The sequence below is a fragment of the Periplaneta americana genome, chromosome 12 (genome assembly GCF_040183065.1).
Source record: "Periplaneta americana isolate PAMFEO1 chromosome 12, P.americana_PAMFEO1_priV1, whole genome shotgun sequence".
Classification (NCBI taxonomy): Eukaryota; Metazoa; Arthropoda; class Insecta; order Blattodea; family Blattidae; genus Periplaneta; species Periplaneta americana.
The window spans coordinates 133783604-133796871 of record NC_091128.1 but is presented as its reverse complement, the minus strand read 5'-3'; the positions used below and the strand labels follow the sequence as shown (position 1 = coordinate 133796871).

The 13268-nt window shown below is 34.3% G+C and overlaps 1 protein-coding gene across 3 annotated transcripts in view; it reads left to right on the top strand.

The window, feature by feature from the left end:
- The first annotated feature begins 2460 nt into the window (after nucleotides 1-2460).
- The window catches only part of LOC138710898 (clavesin-2-like), a 161880-nt gene continuing 151072 nt past the window's right edge, over nucleotides 2461-13268 (top strand). For 2 of the 3 annotated variants that reach the window (XM_069842090.1, XM_069842088.1), the window contains exon 1: nucleotides 2462-2621. The gene's annotated coding sequence lies outside the window, so the exon portion shown is untranslated. Of the gene's footprint in view, nucleotides 2622-4028; nucleotides 4058-13268 lie in introns of all 3 variants that reach the window. The other variant, XM_069842089.1, reaches the window with a different exon arrangement.

The window sequence follows — 13268 nt, the reverse complement described above, 5'->3', positions numbered from 1 at the left end:
TGCTTAGCAAATATTTGGGGCTAAGAGGGATGAAGTTATAGGAGAATGGAGAAAGTTACACAACACAGAACTGCACGCATTTTATTCTTCACCTGACATAATTAGGAAAATTAAATCCAGACGCTTGAGATGGGCAGGGCATGTAGCACATATGGGCGAATCCAGAAATGCATATAGTTGGGAGTTGGGAGGCCGGAGGAAAAAAGACCTTTAGGGAGGCCGAGACGTAGATGGGAAGATAATATTAAAATGGATTTGAGGGAGGTGGGATATGATGGTAGAGACTGGATTAATGTTGCTCAGGATAGGAACCAATGGCGGGCTTATGTGAGGGCGGCAATGAATCTCCGGGTTCCTTAAAAGCCAGTAAGTAAGTAAGTAAGTAAGTAAGTAAGTAAGTAAGTAAGTAAGTAAGTAAGTAAGTAAGTAAGTAAGTATTATTATTGTTTAGTCAAATGTCCGAAGACAGGTCTGAACCTCACAAGTGATACTAAAATGGCACCACTTATGAGGTAAATAGGCCAGGAATGGAATAGGATGGACAGCTCTTTTCCCCCTCCATTGTATACATCGCGGATTAGGCAGACTTCAGATGCATACAATTATTGTTGTTCCTCTTGCTATCGTCAAGTGAGATGTACTACTTGATAATTAGATGTACAAATCAGTCAGAACCTCAATTACAGGTGTATTATTATTATTATTATTATTATTATTATTATTATTATTATTATTATTATTATTTGGAGTTATTATATCGATCGTCTGGTTGAAAAGTGCGACAACTAAAAAAAAAAAAAAGTTTTGAGATATCTTCAGTTGAAAGTTTCAAATAAATCACCTAGAAAGGAACAGAGTTCTGGTTCATAACCACGACAATTAGAAATGAGTCAGTATTCCGGACGAGTATATCACAAGCTTCCAGTTCATTATTAATACATTTCGAAATGTAGTAATAATGAATTAATTAAGTCCATAGGTATAATTACTTCTAAAGCAGTTTATTGCGTTTTTTTTTCTTTTTGGTTGTAAATATGACTTATCTCAATATTGTATCGGAAAGAGCTCCGAAAAGGGCTTTCAGTAGTAGGCTATAAATAACTAAAAAAATGGCAATTTTTGAGTTGTCGCACTTTTGAACTGGACGATCGATATATTGTAATTATTATATTTTATTATACACTTTCAAGGTTGGAACTCTTCGCTTAGTTGCGTATTCAGTTTTCAATGTTGAGAAGATTTGTAAACCAACACATGACATTGACAAGTAGCCAGTGGTCGCCGCTAAAAACAACACAGGACAAAAGTATACACAATCACTCACATTCATAGGCCCGGTTTCTTCAACCTTTCTTAAAATGCACCTAACATAGCGTTAATTAACTGGAAGTTAAAAGTATGAATTGCTGTTAAAAATATTGCGTTTCTTCAACTTTACATTTCACATTTTAACATTCTGTTTGTTAACTCTCTGTTAGGACCAAAGATTCTAGAGTTTAACCATAACCTACACCCAAGTATAGGCTCACTTCTGTTTTCTAAACTCTGACAATTGCGATTCTCGCTTGTTTCCTTTGTTTGATTCAGAGAGGATAGAAGTCTTTCTACTCTCTCAGGTTTGATTTCTGCTTCTTTCCTCGTCTGTATCACAATAGCGTGGAGCGGCGTATTGGTATTGCTGTTATGAAATGGAAAACACTGGAACAAAAAGAAATCGTGGGACTAATTTCTCTTCGTTCGAAAGAAGCCTTCTGCTGGAAATTATTTCGCAGTATAAACCAATTAATGAGAATAAACAAACAAACGGATCTAAGCTGAAAGCGAAAAATGAGGCTTGGCAGAAAATAGCCTATACCTTTGTATGAACTTCTGGTCTGTCAAATCACAGAAATCATCCCCTCTGTTTATGTATTCATGGATATCATTTTCTAAATAATCCAGATATATAAGTTCAGCATATAACGCACCAGCCATATTGGATACTTATATGCTAACAGAGAGTTAAATGATTTAACTGCATGAAATTGGGCAGTTAAATTAACATAGGTTTTAACAGCCTTTTACTACTAACAGTAGTTGAAGAAATGTTAAGTTTACAGTTAAAATGGAATAACACACTGTTATAATTTAACAAAGGTTGAAGAAACCGGGCCATAGTCAAATAAATCTTTTCCTTGGCTAGAATGGAACCGGAGTACACTGGATTTGTAGCTACAAGCGCTTTTACTTGAGCCTTTCTACTGAATTACAAAAACTATAATTAATTGAGTCTGTAGGGAAACGCCGACAAAACAAAGCAAACCCTACGCTTGTCAAGACCTGCTCTAAATATCGGTCGAGAATGATTGAGAACGAAGATGAGATCAACTGATCAACGAGCGAAGCAGGCACTGGTGTTAGTTCTGGCATCCACCTGTAGATACCGCGGCAGTCGCATTGATTTGTGGAGAGCTCCTCCGTTTGTTGGAAGGAGCGGGTGGGCGCGGCGGTCGATACAGGAGCTGCCGCATTGCAAGCGATGTCCACACCGACAAGTGGTGGTTACCCTACAGAACAGTGACAATCTTCCACGATGCGCAGGTTGTGAATCTTCTTACTCGTGTAACCCAGTGCACTGCTAGGTGAGTAACGCATGCATGCTGTGAGTGATGGGAACCTGTGTTGCGTGTTTGTTTTTCTGCCTTTAACAGACTTTAAAATATTCATATTTTAAACATATTTTACTGTGTTCGATAATTATGATACAGCTCGTGTATTTGTATTAACCAGAGAGACTATGGAACGATCAAGAGCAACTTTTATAAACGTAAAAACAAGCTTCATTTTAAAAGAACGAAATAGTTTTTATAACCATATTTTTTGTGTGTTGTCGTGCTATGTTTCTTATGTGACGATATTCCTAACACGGTGTTTCTTAAAATTCTCTATTATATTAACATTTAAGAGACAGTATTGATAATATTTACCAATAAACAACAAAGCATGAGTTACCTTACTTTTAAAAACAATCAGTTTATAAAATCATTTCAAAGTTATTATTTATGACTATGAATATATGAATATTTGTCACCGAAATTTTTATTTGGTTTTACTTAAGTATATCAACATGAAAACTATAGTTATAACATTACATATTTTAAATATTTATTATAGTAATATTAATAGGTAGTGTCTAAATTGATCGCCAGTGAACAACGACTGAGTCAGTTTTAAAATAGTAATTTCAGAGTGGTTGATTAAATATGTTACAGGCCTATACATATGTACAAACAATTGAAGTATTAATTAATCTATTCTAATAAATGTTTACTTAAATCTATTGTCTATTAACTGTCAAAATATGCGATATAATTGCCGATAGAGTACTGTACATTATTGATCATAGAACGCCTAATACTCGAAACGTATGTTCCAAGATATCTAATGTTCTTGATTTTAAAAATTCGTGTACTAAAACAATTTTTAATATAATTTTACTATTTAAAATAAGTAATTTATATGTTCGTTATGAATAAATTATGCTGACATGACAAAAATTTCGAAATAATTTGGCCCAAATATAATCTGAGAAGCACTTGCTGTAACTTAACTTTTACTGCAAATGTACTAACCGTTTGGAAATATTTTAAAACTCTAATAAACTGAATTTCTCTAGCACGTGAAATTATAAATTCAAATATCAGCCTACAAAATAATAGTCTGCCTCTGTAGCGTATTTGGTATACCGTTGGCCTTGTATGCTCGAGGTTGCGGGTTCGATTCCGGCCCAGGTCGATGGCATTTAAATGTGTTTAAATGCGATAGGCTCATGTCAGTAGATTTACTAGCATGTAAAAGAACTCCTGCGGGACAAAATTCCGGCACACCGGCGACGCTGATATAACCTCTGCAGTTGCGAGCGTCGTTATATAAACCATAATTTAATTTAATTTAGAAAATAATAAAAGTGGCAAAAATGTTATCTGTTTTAAAAGTTATAGACTAATTATGTTATAAAAATCTTATTATTCTATTGTGTTATATTTTAGGTCCCAATCATAGACTAAGGTGACAGTTGGTAAGTTTGGAAATTTCATTTAATCCTAGACAGTCATTATTTTGTGTTTTACTACCAGCTTACTATGTCAAATTTCGCTCGTTAAAAAGGTTCCGATAACTAGTCATTAACTATGTTTTTCAGATTTGTTATTGTTTCAGTATCAAAACGTCAATATTCGCCCTGCAATTTTGAGAAAACTGAATTATTTACGCCACTCTGCGGCTAAAGTGATAGGAGTTCGGAGAGAAAATTAAGTTACTCAATTTCAATCCCATGTTTCTCCCTTCTCCCTATATTAATAAATAGCTATTCCCAGTAAAGATAAACCTAAGGATTTCTAACAACAATATAATAATAACAAAATGTTTTTGATAATAATAATAATAATAATAATAATAATAATAATAATAATAATTTATGATTAGTGTAATATGTAACTAGTCAGCGATGTATGCAATGGAGGAGGAGAGAACTAGCCACCCTACCCAGGCTACTAGCCTCCTGGCTTAGTTGCCTCATGAGTGATGCCTTATTGGTATCACTTATGAGGTACAAACCTGTCTTGGGACAGTTGATTAAACAACAATCATGATGATGATGATGATGATGATGATGATACACAGAAACATCTGCTCAACCTGATTTTAAAATGTCTGTATAATTTAGAATTTCATAGCAATGTAAATCTCAAAAATAGCTCTACTACTACTACTACTACTACTACTACTACTACTACTACTACTACTACTACTACTACTACTATTACCATCACTAGCACTTACTTACTTACTTACATACTTACAAATGTCTTTTAAGGAACCCGGAGGTTCATTGCCGCCCTCACATAAGCCCGCCATCAGGCCCTATCCTGTGCAAGATTAATCCAGTCTCTATCATCATACTCCACCTCCCTCAAATCCATTGTAATATTATCCTCCCATCTACGTCTCGGCCTCCCTAAAGGTCTTTTTCCCTCCGGTCTCCCAACTAACACTCTATATGCATTTCTGGATTCGTCCATACGTGCTACATGCCCTGCCCATCTCAAACGTCTGGATTTTAAGTTCCTAATTATGTTAGGTGAAGAATACAATGCGTGCAGTTCTGTGTTGTGTAACTTTCTCCATTCTCCTGTAACTTCATCCCGCTTAGCCCCAAATATTTTCCTAAGCATCTTATTCTCAAACACCCTTAACCTATGTTCCTCTCTCAGAGTGAGAGTCCAAGATTCACAACCATATAGAAGAACCGGTAATATAACTGTTGTACAAATTCTAACTTTCAGATTTTTGGACAGCAGACTGGATGATAAGAGCTTCTCAACCGAATAAAAACACGCATTTCCCATATTTATTCTGTGTTTAATTTCCTCCCGAGTGTCATTTATATTTGTTACTGTTGCTCCAAGATATTTGAATTTTTCTACCTCTTCGAAGGATAAATCTCCAATTTTTATATTTCCATTTTGTACAGTATTCTGGTCACGAGACATAATCATATACTAGCACTACTATTAATAATAATAATAATAATAATAATAATAATAATAATAATAATAATAATTTAATAATAATAATAATAATTTATTTATTTAATCTGGCAGAGCTAAGGCCAGTAGGTCTTCTCTTCCGCCCAGCAGGACTCTAATTCTAATTGAATACAATTTATTGGTTACATAGTTATTACATTAATATCTAGACCATAAAACAACATGAAAGTAAATAATGAAAGTTGGATAAGTAATGTTAGTGTGACAATAATAAACATTGATAAGAAATAATAATAACAATAATAATAATAATAATAATAATAATAATAATAATGAGAATTTAAATATTTATTCTGTGATATATATAATCATTTAACATTGAGAAACCTGAAACAGCTATTATTGTTAACAAGAATTGTTAGAAAAATATTTCGTTAGTCTATTCTTAAATTGGTTTGATGTCTGACAGTCCCTGACATTACTCGGTAGGGAATTCCAAAGCCGAGGAACAGCCACAGTGAAAGAAGATGAATATGAGGATAATATGAGGGTATAATAATACTATAAATATATTGCTTATTATTGTTTTCGAAATTGTTGTTAGGCCTATTTAGAATCTTCATCGCAAACGTAGAAATTAAATATACTACTACTACCACCACCACCACCACCACCACCACTAGTAGTACTACTGCTACTACTATCACCACTAGTACTAGTACTGCTACTATTATTAATAATAATAATAATAATAATAATACTATAAATATATTGCTTATTATTGTTTTCAAAATTGTTGTTAGGCCTATTTAGAATCTTCATCGCAAACGTAGAAATTAAATATACTACTACTACTACTGCTACTGCTACTACTACTACTCTACTACTCTACTACTACTACTACTACTACTACTACTACTACTACTACTACTACTGCTACTACTAATAGGCCTAGTGTCACTGTGAAATGTAGCATTGCTGTTGCATAAAACAATTCTTCATATACAGTTACCTACAGTACGCGTATACATGCACAAGAGTCTCTCTTGTTAACTTTGACTTGAAGGGTGTAGGTCGTAGGACTACATCCAGTGTCCTTAAGGAAAGTATACCGCAGTTAGATTGAAATAATAACTCTTCTTTTTTTAAGCCATACAAATAATAAGAATGATAATACAGAATACGATACTCTCTCATCAAAAGTAATGTCGGTTATGGAGCAAAATTTTATTTGGTGTGTGTTGCGACAAGAAATTGATCTAATCTGAGCCTCAAAGTACAGGCCATTATATCTATCGTCTTGAGCCATTTTCAGTGACGGTTATTAATGCGAAGAATTCAGTGAAAACCAATTTCAACGGCTTCCAAGTATTGGAAATTTTTTCCACGGAGGAAGTGGGCCATGGATCGAAACCGATGGTAATCTGAAGACGTAAGATTAGGGCTACATGCCGAATGGAGTAGCAGTTCGTTTCCTCTTAGTTCCTGGATATTTTCTATGCCAGTTCGAGCGGTAAGGGGTCTCATATTGTCCTGTTGCAAGAAAATTCTATTTCGATTAACTACTGTAATCCCGGATCTCTGTTAAAACTTAGCGAACTTGTTCTACCTGTTGAAAATAATGATCCACATTGTCTGGAACAAACTCCCCGTGAATCACACCTTCAAAATTCCACCAGACACGTAACATTATTTTGGAACCGAATCGATTTTGTTTAACGATGACTATGGCAGGCTAAGTGGGATCGAGTTGAGGTTTCAGGTGTCGGGGTTGCTTTTCATTACATGATACATTTCTACTGACTATTACACTTTTACTACGTCATACTACTTTGGACCAATAAAACGATACGAAAGGACGTTTTTCAACCAATGGCTACTTATCGCACAATTTGATCGCTTCCCTAGCATTTATTTAATTTTATCGCTTCCCTAGCATTTGTTTGTTTTTGTCACTACCCTAGCATTTGTTTCTTTGTTTGCCAACATTTCAAACTGCAAATTCTTTACGATACTATAAAAAATGCTTTGTGATCGTAATGTGTTTTTCGCATGGCGGCTTCGTTCAAACATTTTGATGAAGTAACATTAGTGAAATAGAATTTTATTAAGTCAATTAATATCTGTTTTATTGTATTAGAGTACTTTATTTCTTCTAATCTATATATATATATACTTTCTTCTGTTTTTATTACCTTCCTACTATTTATTTCTTTGTTTGCGAACATTTCAAACTGTAAATTCTTTACGGTACTATAAAATATGCTTTGCGATCGTCATTTGTTTACAGCATACAGTCAACTGAAAATGGCGGCTCCATTCAAACGTTATGGTGAAGCTAACATTAGTGAAATTGAATTTCAGTCAATTAATATTGTATTGTTTTAGAGCACTTTATTTCTTCTAATCTTTATATAGGCTACTTTCTTCTAATCGTGTAATAGTCAATTAAATCCCACTCGAGTTTTGATTTAATCTAGATAAATCAAAACCTGTAGTGAGATTACTGTTGGTATATCTATTATTCATGGGATTACCGATAAGCTGACGACAGATATTCACTCTGCGTTGAGCCTATTCAAGTGTCAATTCATGAGTTACTTACAGATCTGCAAATTGTATATGATATAAGCGTATTATTGTGGCGATGTATTACAACTTTTGAAGCACCAAATTATTCTGACAAACTATGAGTATTTTTTTGTACATTTTCTTCCAAAACTCTGGGTGTATTATCAATATTCTACTATATCTTAGGTCTTCGAGGACATCTTAAATCTTTAATATCTCTTTCTCCGCTATTGAAACGCTGAAACATCGTTGTGTTACACGCTCACTAACGACAACTTCATCCTCGATCTCTCATATTTTTCGAGCCGCGGCAGCGGATTTATAATCTTGTTTTTGTATTGCTTTAGAAGGATTGTAATCTCAAACTTTATAACCTCCATTTTATAGGCTATTCTTTCTATTAACAAATGACGACTGCCACATGTTCACAATGCGCAATAATAACTGGATTTCGAAGTTCGGGTCCCAATCAGAGAGATACAGGTTAACTTATAGCAGAGGTGGGGGGGGGGGCAAGCTACGGCTTGTTTACTTTTTCCATCCATCGGATCTATCCCTTGCTCTGTCAAGGTCTGGTTGGAGATTTCCTACGTAGGCTACTACCGTTGAAGCTGGGAGAGTTGGGAGAAAGTGAAGTCATTGCGATGTCGAAAGCAAAATTAAATTGAACAAGTGTTTTAATGTACGTACACTATTAACTTTTTTATACGAAATAAAAAATAACGTAAGACGAAATAGGCTATATATTTTGAAGAGACAAAATGCGTCACAATTGCTGGCACAGAAAATAGTCTTAATTATGGACTAAAAATGTATGATGACATGATTTAGAAGCATCTATAATCAAAACTCTAACATTTAAATTCAAATTAAAAATAATAGAAGTATGTAGAATATGCTATTTGTTACCATCATATTTTTTTACGGATTTATTTTAATTATCTTATGAGTTGATGATATTTCACTTTAAAGAATTTTATTCTCGATTTACTCTTTTATGATCAAATTTACCTTGAAAACTTTAATTCAGGCTTCTTACTAATGTTAAATTTGTACTAAATATAAAACTCGCGTTATTTTCATCTTAAGTATAATATTACTTTCCTTTCTTATAAATACTACATTAAGCTACTGTATGATCAGTTTTCCTCCTCGAACATGAATTTTATTCGTGCGGGGGTTAGATTTATATTTAATAGAATTTATTGTTATCTAAAAGTTTATTTAATATTAATCGTATAATTTTAAGACAAGTTTTACTTCAATCCACAGTCTGGGTCCGGGTTCGATTCCCGGTCGGGGCAAGTTACCTGGTTGAGGTTTTTTCCGGGGTTTTCCCTCAACCGAATATGAGCAAATAATGGATAACTATCGGTGCTGGATCCCGGACTCATTTCACCGACATTATCACCTTCCTCTCATTCAGACGCTAAATAACCTACGATGTTGATAAAGCGTCGTAATATAACCTACTAACATTCAATCCATTAAGTCGACCTGGTTGGCGAGTTGGTATAGCGCTGGCCTTCTATGCCCAAGGTTGCGGGTTCGATCCCGGGGCAGGTCGATGGCATTTAAGTGTGCTTAAATGCGACAGGCTCATGTCAGTAGATTTACTGGCATGTAAAAGAACTCCTGCGGGACAAAATTCCGGCACATCCGGCGACGCTGATATTACCTCTGCAGTTGCGAGCGTCGTTAAATAAAACATAACATTTTTTTTTCAATCCATTAAGAGCAAATGCTGAGTAACTTTCGGCCCTGAACCTTGGACTCATCTCGCTGGCATTATCACCTTCATCTCATTCTCATGTTAGGCAATCATAGCAGTTGATAAACCAAGGTAAAATAGCCCAATTAAAAAGACAAGTTTATTTCTGTGACTTACAATTTATAATTACTGTATTTATATCGCTTCTTTTCCTTGTACTGTAATTCATGTACATTTAAAAATGCATGTTGTGGTATTCTGACAATAATAATTATTATTATTATTATTATTATTATTATTATTATTATTATTATTATTATTATTATTACAAAATACTTTTGTAAAATAGTATTGGTCTAAGTAACTGTTTGTTGACCTAAGAAAAATGTTATTTTTCCACACTTGAGAAACGAATACATTGTATTCTATCCAACATAATATTTACGTTCACCCTTCAAGCGATTGCCTAGGGCGGCAATTTACAGGGAAGCGGCATTTTCTCTCTCTTTCTTATTTTTTCTTTCCTTTTTATTTTCATTTTATGTATAATGAAATTTGTTTTTAAAACACTTGTTGGTAAATATTTTCTGAAGTTTGTTCTTGAACACCTTGTGGAAGTCTGACATTGTTTTGTTATCGCATTGTCGTGGTCGTGACGAGAGTAAAAGAAAAGTGTGCAGCTGCATAGTTATATTTTAATGCTGATATCACGTTATTATACTATGAAACTGCTTAAATTTAACTGCTTGTATAAAGAAGTATACATTGTTTAAAATCAAATTGGATGTGTTTATTATTTATCGCCATGAATAGTAACCACAACTTTGTTTAATTTCCAATATAATATATCGTCAACAATAATGTTAAATCACTTTCCAGCATGTGCACTCTATAATTCGATATGAAAGGTTTATTCCGCAAAGAGTTGGAATTTATTTTTCAATTTACTTTATACTTTCTATCGAAGTAAGAAATATTTAAATAAATTATACTACCAACAAAACCAATGCTAAAAAATATACCACAGCCTGCCTTTCACAAGTCAATTTTGTTTCAACAATGAATAAGTTTGAATAATATGTTTCTTTGCATCGAGTCTGGTGTTTTTCGTCAGATCGACTTTGTTGACATCATCAAGGCTTTCTCTGTGAAAAAAGTGCGAAGGAAATCTTTATAATTCACAAGTTAGAAGCATGTATTTTGATTCCAGCAATTTATTGTTTTCTGAATTGTAACATTTCATTTAAAATTAATTTAAACTAAACATGACATTTATAATAGCTGCTTATAAACTGCTTGTGCGACTTGGGGGGGGGGCGGCGGCAAATTTTAGCACTGCCTAGGGGCGGCACTATACCTAAATCCGGTCCTGATAATAGTAAAATGTACCTTTTCAGGAAAATGATCCATTTAAGAAGCCGACTTAATCATTGACAGAATGAATTAATTTTAACAATAAGATATGAGATATCATTTTTCATTCATTAGCATAAAAATGAAGCATATTTCTTATCGTAAAATTCTGTTGCCTCAGGACAGTTCGTGTAAAGGCTGGTTCACAATAAACCGGGAAGGAGAACCAAAATGAAAACGAGAAGCAGAGGACGTGGATATGGAAATTTTTTATTCACAATAAACCGAGAACGTAGACGACTATGCATATCGATATACATGTCAATAACGATATGTAAAGTCGATATTAAGCATTCTGGTGTTATTTGTGTATAATTGACCAATGGCGTTCTCTCATGAGTACAAGGCAGCCAACATAAACATAGGTTAACCAACTTCGAAATTTCAACTGAAACATTTCATTAGGTACGGTACTATAAATATGCCCATGCATCTTTATTATCACAACCTATTTTAGTAGTTATTGAATTGAAGCATGAATATGTAGTGTGTAATACAACCAATGCAGTAATAAAATATGATTCACTTACATCGGTGTTCAAATATGCAGCTATTGAAAGCCACATATTCTTCTTGTTTTCTCATCTTTATACGAGGCGCGCCGCTTATCGTAAACGTGAGGATTTTCCTCAACATTCAATATTAGAATCTCATCAAATAAAACTTGCTCCATGATGCACAGCACAGAACAAAATAATGCATAGATTATGACACGATCTTCTTGCTACAAAATATACGACGGCAAAATAGCTTTTAGATGGCAATAGAATAAATCTAGTGGGCTGTGATCAGAAACGTGAACGCCAAGGTTGAAACTTGGCCAACTCTCCGTTCTCGATCCCGGAATCCGGCAAGCTTTTCGTTAATTATGAATGCTCACATTTAAATGTACACATTCTAACAATTTTACCGTTTTCGTTTTCGTTCCGATTCTCGTTTCCGGTTTATTGTGAACCAGCCTTAAGTCGTTAGGAGGGATTCCCATTCCTAGGAAGACTGTATATTGACGCAATTGCGGGAATCGTTCCTTGCATTTCGAGGAAATAAAGTCGATAAGACTGCCTACTCTGAAACAAATTGAACATGCACCGTGCAGCGCTACAGGATTCGATATCTCCAGGGAGATGGTTCGCGAAGTACGAATACATGTGTATACTGTATGTAAAGTTATGGCGTCTTAGGAATGTATAGGCTATTGAAAATGGGGTTGCTGTGATATGTGAACCCGTGCAACATTGTACTTTTTATTGTATTGATGTCATTGAAAATGATCAGTAAGAAAAACATTTTCTTTTCTCCTTTCGTAACATACATAAATCTTTATCAACTGCCAACGTAAGAAGTTCGTGAAATAATAATGAAGCAGCATCATCATCATCATCATCATCATCATCATCATCATCATCATCCTGTCAAGTACTAGTCCAAAAGAACTCTTACGGCCTAAAAAAGCGATTTCCTTGCCATCTTTTCATAGGTCGACCAAGTGACCGTTTCCTAATTGGACGATACTTCATTATTGCCTTAGGGGTCCTGGATGAAACCATTCTTGAGACGTGTTCCTTCCCGTTTAACTTATATATATATATATATATATATATATATATATATATATATATATATATGTTTTTATTGAAAGTACCAGGTCTCTTGGACCCTTGCCTGTTACAAAAATATGATTTTATAAATTGAAATATAAATAGGTTTTGTTAAAGAAAATTGATTACTAAGACCGTCAAAGACGGAAGTATTTGTTTGAATTTATATTATGTCTCTTAGTAAAGGGTTGGCATGATGAAGTAGCTTATTCCTGTATGTAGTCTGTAGATCTTGAATATGAGCAACCAGGAAGGGTATATGAAGTTCACTGTAGAGTTTGGCATTGTTCGTGAGGTAGTGTGCACCGTGATTGTTCTGCAGACAGCTCTTTGAATTCCTTCCAGACTCTTCAGGTGGCGAGGATGAGTTTGGCCCCATATCTCACAGCAGTAGTGGATGTATGATCTGATGACTGATGTATACAGCAGGACTTTTGCTTTCCTTGA